We start from the raw sequence: 15,079 nt of genomic DNA on the forward strand, positions 1-15,079 counted from the left end.
CTATCCTTGCTGGCCCTAATCCAGCCCTACTAAAGTCTAAAGGACAGTATACTGGCCCTTTGTTTGAAAAGTTTGGAGACCTCTGGTCTAGAGGAATAAGATGTAATATTTTCCTTTTACCTCACTCTGGCAGGCTCCCTTCATCTATATGATTGAACTCCTGAAGCCTCTTTTCTGAGGCGCATTAAGACCAATAGTCCTGAATTGAACATGAGGATGCCAAGGGGCCGCCCACAACCTAGAGAGTTGCAGAAAAGAGAAGAGAGTCAAAAGCTGGAGGAGAAACTGTAGTAATAAGGTAAGCATTGCAACCTTTTCCTCTACCCTCCTAGACCTAAGGAACATTAAATCCTTGTTGTACATGGGTTAGAGAGGAACTTCCCGTGATCATAAAGTATACAAAAAAACACCTTAAAGCGGAGTTCCTCCCAAAAGTGGAAGCTCCGCTTTTCTGCCTCCCCCTCCTATGCCACATTTTGTACCTTTTGGAGAGGAGGGAGAGCGGGTACCTGGTTTTGATAGTTTCTGCACCCCCCACAGCTCTATGGGACACTTCCATGGTCCCAGAGGACTGCAGCCCAATCTCAAAGTGCAGCTCGGTTCGTGCATGCGCAGTGGGAGACTTGACTGCCAATTTTCCTTAGTCAAGATGGCGGTGCCAGCACCTGACAGCCAATTGAAGAATTGGCTTGGAGTGAGGACACTGCTGGATGCATGGACAGGTAAGTGCCCTACTATTAAAATTCAGCAGCTACCGTATTTGTAGCTGCTGGCTTTTAACTTTTTTTTGGGGGGAGGTAGCGGGGGCTGGAACAGCGCTTTAATAAATGTTTAGTAATGATAATCTACAAAGAGACACTTAATAGTAAATATCCCAATAAATAGCGGGGATATTTTTATTCTTTGCACAGCTTATTTTTCTTTGGCTGCCAATTCATCTCACAGTGGCCATTTTTACCGTGAGTAGATAAATCCATCTCACTGTACTTCCTGGAACTCAGCCTAGACCCCTGGGTCTGCCTCCTGGAACATGTGACAGGAACTTCCCAGGATGCAGCTGTAACGCCAGGGTGATATCACCAGTGCCTTAAAAAAGCAGGAAGTGGAAAAACAGTAAATTTAAGTAAAAGCAAAACATGTTTACTCAGCTAATAAATGTAAGCTGATTTCATATCATCATGCAGAGCTTAGTGTAAATGACTCCAAGGGTTCAGCTTTAAGATAGGCTTGACTCAACAGCAACATTTTCACAGGATATATTGTGAGTACCAGTTTGCATGCTTGCATTTGTATTGTGACAATCAAGTAATAAATGCAGATACATCAGAAGGTGCCAACATGTTTGTTGGGACGTGGGGGCTTTCAAGGATATATATATATATTATTATATTATTATACAGTATTTATAAAGCGCCAATAGTTCGCTCAGCGCTGTACATTACAAAGGGGGACAGAACATGTGACAGAACAATGCCAATACAATGCAAAACATGAGGGGATTGAGGGCCCTGCTCTTTCGAGCTTACAATCTAGGAATATATATATATATATTTTTTTTTTAATAATTCATGTGTGTGTTTTATATTTTAAACAGTTTTTTTCCTGCATCTGGATCACATTCAGCCTAACCATTCATCCCTGCAGCAAAATATTACTTATAAGTGATCTAATCCTTGAGGTTATTAGGAAGCAAGCAATAGATCACTGCTGGAGTGATCTGTTACTGCTAGATAAGGCTGGGCAAAACTGGATCAACTCTGCCAAGCTGGGCTGGAGCTCACAGATGATGTCAGAGATAAAGCATTGCCTTACAGTTACAATATACTGCACGCTGGCTACGCTGCTTTATATCACTATTACAGTGTGCTTTGTTGCAGGATCGGCGGTCCATGGGATGAGTGATGGACTGTAGCTGCCACTAAATACTAGGGCGTCCAGTATCTACACATACAGGACTCAATGTGGCTACTTTAGTCAGGTGCTGCCTTAAAACAGGGTTGAGACATGTAACTGCTATCTCAGCATTGCCGCAAAAATGAACCTGTGAATTAAGTGGTTAATTATTGCAAAGAAAAACGTTCAAAGTGTCTATAAGTGGGAACTATAGTGTACTTTCAGTTAAAACATCATATTTAAATATTATAACAATCTTTACCTAAAATGACTTATTATTATAATTTTCACATTTGCACCTGCTTGCTGTTCCATATTTTACTACCAAGCAAAGAAACAGAGCCTGAGTATGTAATAATCAAGGACAGCTGCCTGCATGTACCTATATATTTGCATGAAAAAAAAAAAGGTTCCTAAAACAGTACCAGTTATTGATAATATTATTCACATTAGGCTGACCACCAGGCCCAGATCTAAGGGAGTGCTGGAGTGGGCTATGGCCCCCCAGATTTTAGTTGGTTCCCTTATATCTCTGACAGTGCATCTAACTAATCCATGAGACTTGATGGAGACAATCGATGTAATGGGGACTCTAATTGGTGACAGTTGATGTAAAGAGGAAATCTGATGTGGACATTTTATGTAAGGGACACTCTGATGAGGGCACCTGATGTAAGGGGGGACTCTTATAGGAATCCTGATGTAAGGGGGAACTCTGATGGGGACAGTTGATGTTAGGGGGCACTTTGAGTAGAGGAAATTATATAAGGGTGCACTCTGATGTGGACATTTTATGTAAGGGACGCTCTGATGAGGACAACAGAGTTAAGGGGGGACTCTAATAGGAACCCCAATGTAAGGGGGAACTCTGATGGGGACCTTTGATGTAAGGGGGCACTTTGAGGGGAGGAAATTATGTAAGGGGACACTCTGATGTGGACATTTTATGTAATGGAGACTCTGATGAAGACACCTGATGTAAGGGGGGACTATTATAGGAACCCCGATGTGAGGAGGAACTCTGAAGAGGACAGCTGATGTAAAGGGGCACTTTGAGGGGAGGAAATGATATAAGGGTGCACTCTGATGTGAACATTTTATGTACAAGAGACACTGATGAGGACACCTGATGTAAGGAGGGACTGTTATAGGAACCACGATGTAAGGGGGCACTTTGAGGGGAGGAAATGATGTAAGGGTGCACTCTGATGTGGACATTTTATGTACAAGAGACACTGATGAGGACACCTGATGTAAGGGGGGACTCTTATAGGAAACCCGATGTGAGGGGGAACTCTGATGGGGACAGTTGATGTAAGGGGGCACTTTGAGGGGAGGAAATTATATAAGAGTGCACTCTGATGTTCACATTTTATATAAGAGACAATCTGATGAGGACTCCTGATGTAAGGAGGGACTCTAATATAAGGGGGGCACAGGTTATGATTAATCACTCTAATACATACTAGTTTTCTCTGTTCACTCCTGCACCGCTTCTGTACTACCTGTCAGATGTAACTTCTGGATTGTGACTCTTTGGTACAGAATCATGCAAAGTGAACAGGGAATACTGGTTCCATGCATCTCTGTCACACTATTGACATTTAGGGGTTGATTTACTAAAGACAAATACACTTGCACCATACAAAGTGCAGTTGCATTCTGCAAGTGCAGCTGCTCCAGAGCTTTATAAATTAGATAAAGATTCGCTTTGCAAAAAATACCCAATCACGTGCAAGGAAAATTGAAAAAAAACACTTTTGCTTACACATGATTGGATGGTGGAAGTCAGCAGGGCTTCTGCTCATTTATTAGGCTCTGGTGCAACTGCTCTTGCAGAATGCAACTGCACTTTGCAAAGTGCACAGTCTATATGCCTTTAGTAAATCAACCCCTGTGTCTCCTGACCCTTTTTTTAACTGCACCCCAGATAAGATAGGCTAGATCCGGCCCTACTGACCACAATCACACATATCATTTAACATTACCAGCCAAATCTGTAGTTTCCCTTTATGAGTCATTGTTATAAATGTTTTCACACAGTCTTGTAACTGAACAAACTACATTAAAACTTTGGCCTTAGAGTAGTGAGCGTTTACTTAACAATGGGAATGCTCATTTAGTTTAGTGAAGCTACAAGTGAAACTCGAAAAATTAGAATATCGTGCAAAAGTTCATTTATTTCAGTAATGCAACTTAAAAGGTGAAACTAATATATGAGATAGACTCATTACATGCAAAGCAAGATAGTTCAAGCCGTGATTTGTCATAATTGTGATGATTATGGCTTACAGCTCATGTAAACCCCAAATCCACAATCTCAGAAAATTAGAATATTACATGCAATCAATAAAACAAGGATTGTACATAGAACAATATTGGACCTCTGAAAAGTATAAGCATGCATATGTACTCAGTACTTGGTTTGGGCCCCTTTTGCAGCAATTACTGCCTCAATGAGGCATGGCATGGAATCTATCAGCCTGTGGTACTGCTAAGGTGTTATGGAAGACCAGGATGCTTCAATAGCGGCCTTCAGCTCTTCTGCATTGTTCGGTCTCATGTCTCTCATCTTTCTCTTGGCAATGCCCCATAGATTCTCTATGGGGTTCAGGTCAGGCGAGTTTGCTGGCCAATCAAGCACAGTAATCCCACGGTCATTGAACCAGGTTTTGGTGCTTTTGGCAGTGTGGGCAGGTGCCAAGTCCTGCTGGAAAATGAAGTCAACATCCCCATAAAGCTCATCTGTGGAAGGAAGCATGAAGTGCTCCAAAATCTCCTGGTAGATGGCTGCGTTGACCCCGGACTTAATGAAGCACAGTGGACCAACACCAGCAGATGACATGGCTCCCCAAATCAACACAGACTGTGGAAACTTCACACTGGACTTCAAGCATCTTACAGTGTGTGCCTCTCCATTCTTCCTCCATACTCTGGGTCTTTGGTTTCCAAATGAGATGCAAAAGTTGCTCTCATCAGAAAAAAGGACTTTGGACCACTGAGCAACAGACCAGGTCTGTTTTTCTTTAGGCCAGGTAAGACGCTTCTGACATTGTTTGTTGTTCAGGAGCGGCTTGACGAGGAATACGTCATTTGAAGCCCATGTCCAGGATCCGTCTGTGTGTGGTGGCTCTTGATGCACTGACTCCAGCCTCAGTCCACTCCTTGTGAAAGTCCCCAACACTTTTGAATGGCCTTTTCCTGACAATCCTCTCCAGGCTGCGGTCATCCCTGCTGCTTGTGCACCTTTTTCTTCCACACTTTTTCCTTCCACATAACTTTCTCTTAATGTGCTTTGATACAGTACTTTGGGAAAATCGAACTTTCCCTCCTTATGGAGGGTGTCAATGATGGTTTTTTGCACAACTGTCAGGTCAGCAGTCTTTCCCATGATTGTGATTCCTACTAAACCAGACTGAGAGACCATTTAAAGGCTCAGGAACCCTTTGCAGGTGTTATGGCTTAATTAGCTGATTAGAGTGGGACACTTTGAGCCTAGAATATTGCACCTATTCACAATATTCTAATTTTCTGAGATTGTGGATTTGGGGTTTTCATCACATTTATCATCACAATTATGACAAATCATGGCTTGAACTATCTTGCTTTGCATGTAATGAGTCTATCTCATATATTAGTTTCACCTTTTAAGTTGCATTACTGAAATAAATTAACTTTTGCACAATATTCTAATTTTTTGAGTTTCACCTGTATGTTCAGTCTCTAAAATGTTCAGTTAAAAACATAAAAAATTCACTTAGCCTTATGAAGAAATTAAAGTGATGTGTTTCAGTCTGTTGCCATTGCAATATGTTGTATTGTTACAATTGTGCATCCACTGACACCTAGTGGTAGGAACTTGTTTATTTGTGGATCTGGTGATCTCCCTTCTTCCTTCTCTTGTTTAGTGCTAGTTAGTACAGTCCTAGGTAGACTCTTCCTGCTTGTTAGTTTTAGTTTCATTGCAGAGACAGGGCTTAGAAAAGTATTTTCTTCTTACAATTCAAAAGACCGAATAACATCCTCTATACTGTTCTTTGTGAAGTAAAATTGTGTTGGCTTCTGTGCCTTATTGAAGAGTTTACCTGTCTGTAGATTTTTCTGACTCCGCAAGTTGTCATTCTGTCTGGACATATTAAGATCTATAGATGCATATCACTGTTAAAAATGGAAGTTAAAACAGAACATTAGTCATCCAATCATGTGCACTAAAAAATCCTAAACAACAGGGCTGAATCTAGGGGGTTCTGGGGAGGCTGTTCCCCCCCAGATTTTATCTGTGCCCCCCAGATCTCTGAGAGTGTATCCACTGATCCATGAGCCTGTCTGATGCAGACAGTTGATGTAAGGTGGCACTCTGATGGGGACAATCCGTGTAAGGGGGCACTCTGATGAGGGCATTGGATGAAAGGGCACTCTGATGGGGATAACTGATCATATGTAAGGGGACACTCTGATGAAGACAGTTGATGTAAGGGACACTTTGATGGGGACAACTGATGTAAGAGAGCACTCTGATGGGGACACCTGATGTACGGGGGCACACTGATGGGGATAACTAATCATATGAAGACAATTGATGTAAGGGGGGACCTTATTAGGAACACGGATGTAAGGGTGCACTTTGATGGGGATACCTGATATAAGGGGACACTCTGGTGGGGACCCTGATGTAAGGGGGCACTCTGATGGGAACCCTGATGTAAGGGGATACTCTGATGTGGACCCTGATGTACAGGGGCACTCTGATGGGGATAACTAATCATATGAAGAGAATTGATGTAAGGGGGGACTTTATTAGGAACACTGATGTAAGGGTGCACTTTGATGGGGACACCTGATATAAGGGGGCACTCTGTTGGGAACCCTGATGTAAGAGGACACTCTAATGGGGACCCTGATGTAAGGGGACACTCTGATAGGGACCCTGATGTAAGGGGGCACTCTGATAGGGACCCTGATGTAAGGAGACACTCTGATAGGGATCCTGATGTAAGGAGACACTCTGATGGGGACCCTGATGTAAGGAGAAACTCTGATGGGGACTCTGATGTAAGGGAGCACTCTGATGGGAACCCTAATATAAGGGGGCACTCTGATGGGGACCCTGATGTAAGGGGACACTCTGATGGGGACCCTGATGTAAGGGGACACTCTGATGGGGACACTGATGTAAGGGGACACTCTGATGGGGACCCTGATGTAAAGGGGTACTCTGATGGGGACCCTGATGTAAGGGGGCACTCTGTTGGGAATCCTGATCTAAGGGGGCACTCTGATGGGGACCCTGGAATAAGGGGGCACTCTGATGAGATCCCTGATTTAAGGGGGCACTCTGATGGGGACCCTGATGTAAGGGGGCACTCTGATGGGGTCTGATAGAGACATCTTATATAACTAGGAACAGGCTCTGTTTAATCATCCTAATCTAATGAAAACCTAATACATAATAGTGTTTCCCAGGTCATGAGATTTTGTAATAGACTGCCAGTGACTCACACACAGTGCTGACAATATGTCCCCTGACTTTTTTTTTACTGCACCCCCAGATCAGATAGGCTAGATCCAGCCCTGCTAAACAAATTAATAGAATTAAGCCTGTGAATGTTCCCTTTTTAAAGTAAATGTTCACAGAGCTTAGCAAATACGATGAAGCTGTGCTTACTTCAACCAGTCATGTGCTATAAAAACTTCAGAACTTGATTGGGTAGTCAAAGTGAACACTGATTTACCTTATTAACTAACCTTCACGTGAACATAATGGGGTAGATTTACTAAAGGAGTAGAGGCTGTCCACCTAGCAATGTGAATGTTAACAAATTGAGTGAACATGTGTTCACATTGAATATGCTAACAAAATTTCTGTTTGTTCAATTTCTCTTGCACTTGCATAAGTTCACTCTATTTACCAAGTTTCACGTTATAAAGTGAGTAGTCATTACTGCTTTAGTAAATGAAACCCACTGTGTTCACCTTTTAAATTCATGCTGAGTAATCAATAGTGGAAAACTATAGGTTTTCCCTTTATTTCAATCTGTGACACGTCCACAAAGAGCATATCATCAATGGCATTGAAACGGAAGCAGAAAATACCGCAGACAATTATCAACATTTCTGCGCTTAGATCAAATTTATTTTTACTTTTACTATTTATACTATTTATTATTTACTATTACTTATTAATACTTAGTAAGAAGAGACTGACAGACTCTAAAAAATTATGTTATGTTGTCTAATTAACAAGCTGCTAGATGACCAAGCATTCCATAACAGGTGACAGATGCCTATAAGTGATAAAACCTGCATTAGATTGCATTTCTTTATTTATAGCAAACCACTCCTGCTAGATTATTTTTATATATTGAATGTGAAATATTTGTACTCCTGGTATGTGACATATGAACTCAAATCCACTGCATACAGGATATGCATTTTACATTTCAACCATTTGTCAGTTTCAGATCACCACTCAGACCTGCAAATTAATTTAGCACAAGGGAAAGCACGTCCCCACTCGGAGATAGGAGGGTGGGTTAGAGGGCAGTGGATGTGGGATGAGCATCAGACATGTGAGGGCAGGGTTCTTTGCGTTCTATTTTCTCTAATTAGAGGAAGATGTGGAGTCTTGGAAATGTACTGGAGCTTAGCAGTTTAATGCTGGAAGGCACACAATAAGTAAGGGATAAAAGGATCTGGGACTGAAGTTACTTTCTTAGTCTGACACATCAGTGCTTGGGAATCCACTGACACAGTTTTGGATTCGTTTGCTGGGTTCATGCATAATATGTGATGCTGTACAATGAAGCACACATCTGTTTCTGAAACACACTGTCAACTATATAGACTTACAGGAATTCAGAGAAATTACTGAACTGCATATACTGCGGTACAGTATATAGTGTGCAATGCAGAAAATCATAATGAATGGAAGAATTCTCTAGGGCAAGTGGGGACACGTGCTTTTTTTAGTGCACTAATGTTATTTATACCAGCGGGAGTTGTAATTAAGAATGAGATTGAGAGCCATCTTGGGTCTGCATCAGATCTCACATTTTCATTGTTCGGATGCATAAGGTAGCCCATAGATGAGTCCGATTTTTGTGTTCAACGATAACAAAAACTGACCCAATTCCCTCATCCACACCCTTGCTGTGGATGGGGAATCCTCCTCACTAAGCTATTGTACTCTGTCAGCAAGGAGACTTTCCTGACATCAGAATACACTGATCAGCATTGCAGGCTATAGACTGCAGTGTTGATAGAGTGTGTGAAAATCCTACAGGACAGATGTGCAGAAGTTGATTTTTAGATCGATTTCTATATAACCTCCCTGTCAATTGATGCGTTAAAATTCAGCCGATCACTGACGAACCAATCTAATTTTGATCCATGTATGGCCAGCTTAAAGCGGTTCTAAAGGCTTGACATTTTTTACCTTAATTCATTCTCTTCCTTAAGGTAAAAAATGGCCCAATACTTGTGTAGCACTACCCCCTTAGGAGTCGCTAGAGATTTGGGTCTCCCTATAGTTCTGCACAGCCAGGCAGCACGCATTTCCTTCAGACCTTGCACACAGGAAACAGTAAACAGTCCTTGAGCTTGTTTTGTTTTATTCTATTAAGGGGTATTGAACTTGGATGGGATAGAGGGGTGTGTGGGATTGCTAGGTTAACTGTTTAACTGAGGACATCTTCCTGAAGCTATTTACAAGTACTCAGATGGGTTCTCTTTACTTTTCTTTTCTTCTCTTCTCTGAGAGCTATCCAGCCTCTCCTGGTGTAGGAATCCCTGGACAATGGGATCTGGAATTTGACTCTTAATGGAACAGTCCACCTGGGGCTAGTCAGGTTTCCCACCCAAATGCCCTCTCCCCTATTCCCGTCCAGGGGGTGTAGAAGTACTCACTGTCTCTCCTCTGTAAGCTGCAGGTTGGTAGCTGCTTTCAGGCCTCCTGCTGGACTAGCTCTTTCCTTATCTCCACAGATGGTCCTCTCTCAGGGGGCCAGTGAGGTTCAGTTTTTCTCCTGTCAACAACTCTCCTGGAGGCTGGCCCCTTCCTTGGGCCTCCTCCCAGGCTCCACACTCCAACTCCTGCTCTCACATCTTCCACCTGAACTCTCTCCTGCTGCTGAGCAAGCTCAGTCACTCTTAAGGGCTGTCCTGACCCCATGCCAAGCCTCCTGCTTGGGGATTGGCTAGGATCCCTTGAGAGTGCAGACCAGCTCCTCCTCACCCCCACCCACTGAGTTCTACAGACTTCTCAGAGTCTCTAGATCAGGGGAAGGTATCAGTGAGTTGATCTGCAGAGCCTCTCAGCCCTGACCCAAATATGACCCCCTGACTATTTCTCCCTGGCTGCTACTCAGTCTTCTAACTACACAAAATAGTTAACTAGCTCCTCCTAGCTAACTAGAGGGTGCTACACTGTATCGCCCCTCACCCCCCCGTATATTATCTGAGCTCAATCTGGAGCCAGTGCTGTGTCCATCTGCAGCAGTTCTCTCCTCTCTCTCTGCTCACAGAGACAACAATGGGAGCCATTGGCTCCTGCTGCTGTCAGTCAAATCCTGTGAGCAGAGAGTGGAGGGCAGTGGGTGGGCAGGGGCCATTTTGGGGGTGCCTATAGACGCACGCAGCCTGGCTCAGAAGTGAGCCCACAGGTGTGCCCTCATAAGAAGCGGTTTCTTATGGTGGTGCACCGTGAAAAAGCCCAGAGCCGAGAAAAGGAGGTTTGGGCAAAACCATTGCACAGAGCAGGTGAGCATAACATGTTTATTATTTACCTATCTAATTTATTGCCAGACATTTGCACCTAGCCCCATAATACACTTCAGGAGGTGTTTAGTCTTTGTGCACCACAATGTGAGCTAAAAGAAAAAAACAAATCTGTGTAGAGAGGGATGCTATCCTATACAGATATTTTATATTGTGCTATGCATTGCTATCCTGGGTTAAACACTACTATACTGTGTTTTATAAAATACTATATTGGGCTATATAATGCTATACTGTGCTACACAGTAATATACTGGGGTATAAAGTGCTATACTGTGCTATGCAATTGTATACAGTGCTATACTACGCTATACAATTCTGTACAGTGCTATACAGTGTTATACAATGCTATACCGTGCTATACAGTAATAATACAGTACATAACCCTTATCCCTGGTCAGATGAGTCCCTGAGAGCCAAAAATGTGTCAAAATGGACAAGCCAGCCCCCTCACTATAAAAGGGGCTCACAGTAGCCATATTGTCAGCACAGGTTGGAGCTGCTTAGGGCAAGCTGTCAAATCTGTGTAGGTAGGCATACTGTACTATATACTACTATACTGTGCTATACAATACTATACTGTTCTGTACAATGCTATACTGTGCTATACAGTGCTTTACTGTGCTATACAATACTATACTGTTCTGTACAATGCTATACTGTGCTGTACTGTGCTATACACAATACTATACTGTTCTGTACAATGCTATACAGTGCTGTACTGTGCTATACACAATACTATACTGTTCTGTACAATGCTATACTGTGCTATACAGTGCTTTACTGTGCTATACAATACTATACTGTTCTGTACAATGCGATACTGTGCTGTACTGTGCTATACACAATACTATACTGTTCTGTACAATGCTATACAGTGCTGTACTGTGCTATACAATACTATACTGTTCTGTACAATGCTATACTGTGCTGTACTGTGCTATACAATACTATACTGTTCTGTACAATGCTGTACAGTGCTGTACTGTGCTATACAATACTATACTGTTCTGTACAATGCTATACTGTGCTGTACTGTGCTATACAATACTATACTGTTCTGTACAATGCTGTACAGTGCTGTACTGTGCTATACAATACTATACTGTTCTGTACAATGCTGTACAGTGCTGTACTGTGCTATACAATACTATACTGTTCTGTACAATGCTATACTGTGCTGTACTGTGCTATACAATACTATACTGTTCTGTACAATGCTATACAGTGCTGTACTGTGCTATACAATACTATACTGTTCTGTACAATGCTATACTGTGCTATACAGTGCTGTACTGTGCTATACAATACTATACTGTTCTGTACAATGCTATACAGTGCTATACAGTGCTGTACTGTGCTATACAATACTATACTGTTCTGTACAATGCTATACTGTGCTATACAGTGCTGTACTGTGCTATACAATACTATACTGTTCTGTACAATGCTATACTGTGCTATACAGTGCTGTACTGTGCTATACAATACTATACTGTTCTGTACAATGCTATACAGTGCTGTACTGTGCTATACAATACTATACTGTTCTGTACAATGCTATACAGTGCTGTACTGTGCTATACAATACTATACTGTTCTGTACAATGCTATACGGTGCTGTACTGTGCTGTACAATACTATACTGTTCTGTACAATGCTATATTGTGCTATATAGTGCTGTACTGTGCTATGCAATACTATACTGTTCTGTACAATGCTATACAGTGCTGTACTGTGCTATACAATACTATACTGTTCTGTACAATGCTATATTGTGCTATATAGTGCTGTACTGTGCTTTACAATACTATACTGTTCTGTACAATGCTATACAGTGCTGTACTGTGCTATACAATACTATACTGTTCTGTACAATGCTATATTGTGCTATATAGTGCTGTACTGTGCTATACAATACTATACTGTTCTGTACAATGCTATATTGTGCTATATAGTGCTGTACTGTGCTATACAATACTATACTGTTCTGTACAATGCTATACAATGCAGTACTGTGCTATACAATACTATACTGTTCTGTACAATGCTATACTGTGCTATACAGTGCTGTACTGGGCTATACAATACTATACTGTTCTGTACAATGCTATACAGTGCTGTACTGTGCTATACAATACTATACTGTTCTGTACAATGCTATACTGTGCTATATTGTGCTATACAATACTATACTGTTCTGTACAATGCTATACAGTGCTGTACTGTGCTATACAATACTATACTGTTCTGTAAAATGCTATACTGTGCTATATAGTGCTATACAATACTATACTGTTCTGTACAATGCTATACAGTGCTGTACTGTGCTATACAATACTATACTGTTCTGTACAATGCTATACAGTGCTGTACTGTGCTATACAATACTATACTGTTCTGTACAATGCTATGCAGTGCTGTACTGTGCTATACAATACTATACTGTTTTCTACAATGCTATGCAGTGCTGTACTGTGCTATACAATACTATACTGTTCTGTACAATGCTATACAATGCTGTACTGTGCTATACAATACAATATTGTTCTGTACAATGCTATACTGTGCTATACAATGCTATACAATGCTATACTGTGCTATAGAATACTACACTGTACTATACAATGCTATTTTAGGTACCTGGTGGTGGAGTCTGCAGGAAGAGCTGGAGCATGCAGTGCCACAAGTGCGTGACAGTTCTTGCCCTGATAGGTGCTAGTGAGTCATCTGTGCGTTCCCACAGGCAGCCTGGACCAGGGCTGCGAAGCAGCAGAGATGGCAGACTTCAGAATATCTAGTAGAGACTGGCAGGTCACTGGTAGGCAGACAACAAGCCCAAGGCAGACTGGGAGATAGTCTGGTACAGGTTGGCAGGCACAGGTACTGAGTGGAGGGTTCGTTAGCGGAGTCAAACAGTCTGGTTCAGTAACTGGTAGGCAGGTCCAGGGGCGGACTGACCATTTGGAAACTCGGGCACTGCCCGAGGGCCCGGGGTCAGTAGGGGGCCCCATGAGATGCCTCCTGTGGCTTGTGCCACCCTTCTGTAGTTTTTTTTGTGATTTATTAGGGTCTGTTTTTTTCATGAACCACTTCAGCTCTGAAAGATTTTACTCCCTCCATGACCAGGCCACACTGAGCTACTTTAACTAGTTAATGTGCAGTCATGCAATGCTGTACCCAAACAAAATGTGTCTTTTTATCACACAAACAGAGCTTTCTTTTGGTGGTATTTGATCACCTCTGAGTTTTTTTCATTTTTTGCAATAAAAACTAAAAAATACTAAACATTTTGAAAAAAAACACCCAATTTTTTTACTTTCTGCTATAAAAGATATCCAAAAAAAAATTAAAAAATCAAATTTTGGCCAAAATATATTCTGCTACATGTCATTGATTGAAAAAAAAAATCCCAATAAGTGTATATTGAATGGTTTTTGTGAAAGTTATAGCTCCTACAAACTATGGTACAGATAGTGGAATTTTTTTAATGCTTTTTTTATAATATTAATGGCAGCGATCAGTGACTTATTATGGGGCTGCGGGAGTGTTGTGGGCAATCAGACACTAACTGCCACTAACTAACTGCCACTGACATCAGCTGTGACATTAATATAGTGATCAGTGATATCACTATATACTGTCACTGTACTAATGACACTGGCTAGGAAGCGGGTTAACATATAGGGTGATGTAATTAGGGGTGTATTTACCACAAGGCAAACAAGGCATTTGCCTAGGGCGGCATTTTTCAGGGGGGCAGCACTGCTCCCCAGAAGAAAGGACAGAATAAGGGACACACACAGCATGGGGACCAGGTGGGATCCAAGAGAGGCTGCAGGCTGCTTGATGGTGTATGGAGAGCCTGACTCTCATTCCAGGGGATGTCTGGAGCTGTGAAGGTGAGTATCTCTCTCTCTCGCTGGGGGGGGGGTGGCCAGTGTATGGATTGTGGTGGTAGTGGAAGGCTCTCTCAGGCGGGGGTGGTGTTGGTTGGTGTTAGGCTCTCTCCGCGGGGGGGGGGGGGGGAGGTTCGCTTTTTGTGTTGTCTAGGGCAGCAAAAAACTTAAATACACCACTGGATGTAATGTGTGTAAAGTGTGCTGCTTTTACTAAGAGATCTATCAAATTATCATCCCTGCTTTGGGAATGAGAAACTGACAGATTGCTCCTTGTGTACAGAGCTCTGTGTTGAATGACAACACAGGGCTCTGGGCTGTGCCTTTACTCAGCCAATCAGCAGGTCTTGACCATGAATCATTGGCCAGGACTTGCTGATAGGCCCTTGCTGTGTACAATCACCCGAAACCCGGAAGTAGGCAATGACATACCCGTATTTTTTTAAGTTTGGTGTATACAGTATACACTTGTTGCTAATCAGTTGTTGTAGTCGCCCTTTGTATGCAGCTCA

At 42.2% G+C, this 15,079-nt stretch overlaps 1 long non-coding RNA gene across 5 annotated transcripts in view; it reads left to right on the top strand.

Moving 5' to 3' along the window:
- The window catches only part of LOC149459347 (uncharacterized), a 90,996-nt gene that overhangs the window by 13,352 nt on the left and 62,565 nt on the right, over positions 1-15,079 (top strand). For 4 of the 5 annotated variants that reach the window (XR_016313287.1, XR_016313288.1, XR_016313286.1 and 1 more), the window contains exon 2: positions 134-298. The exons of the other annotated variant lie outside the window; for it this stretch is intronic. This is a non-coding gene — a long non-coding RNA (uncharacterized LOC149459347). The remainder of the gene's footprint in view (positions 1-133; positions 299-15,079) is intronic. 5 annotated transcript variants of the gene reach the window in all.

The sequence above is a fragment of the Staurois parvus genome, unplaced genomic scaffold (assembly GCF_062004578.1).
Source record: "Staurois parvus isolate SC_StPar_1 unplaced genomic scaffold, SC_StPar_1.0 ptg000262l, whole genome shotgun sequence".
In the NCBI taxonomy this organism is placed as follows: domain Eukaryota; kingdom Metazoa; phylum Chordata; class Amphibia; order Anura; family Ranidae; genus Staurois; species Staurois parvus.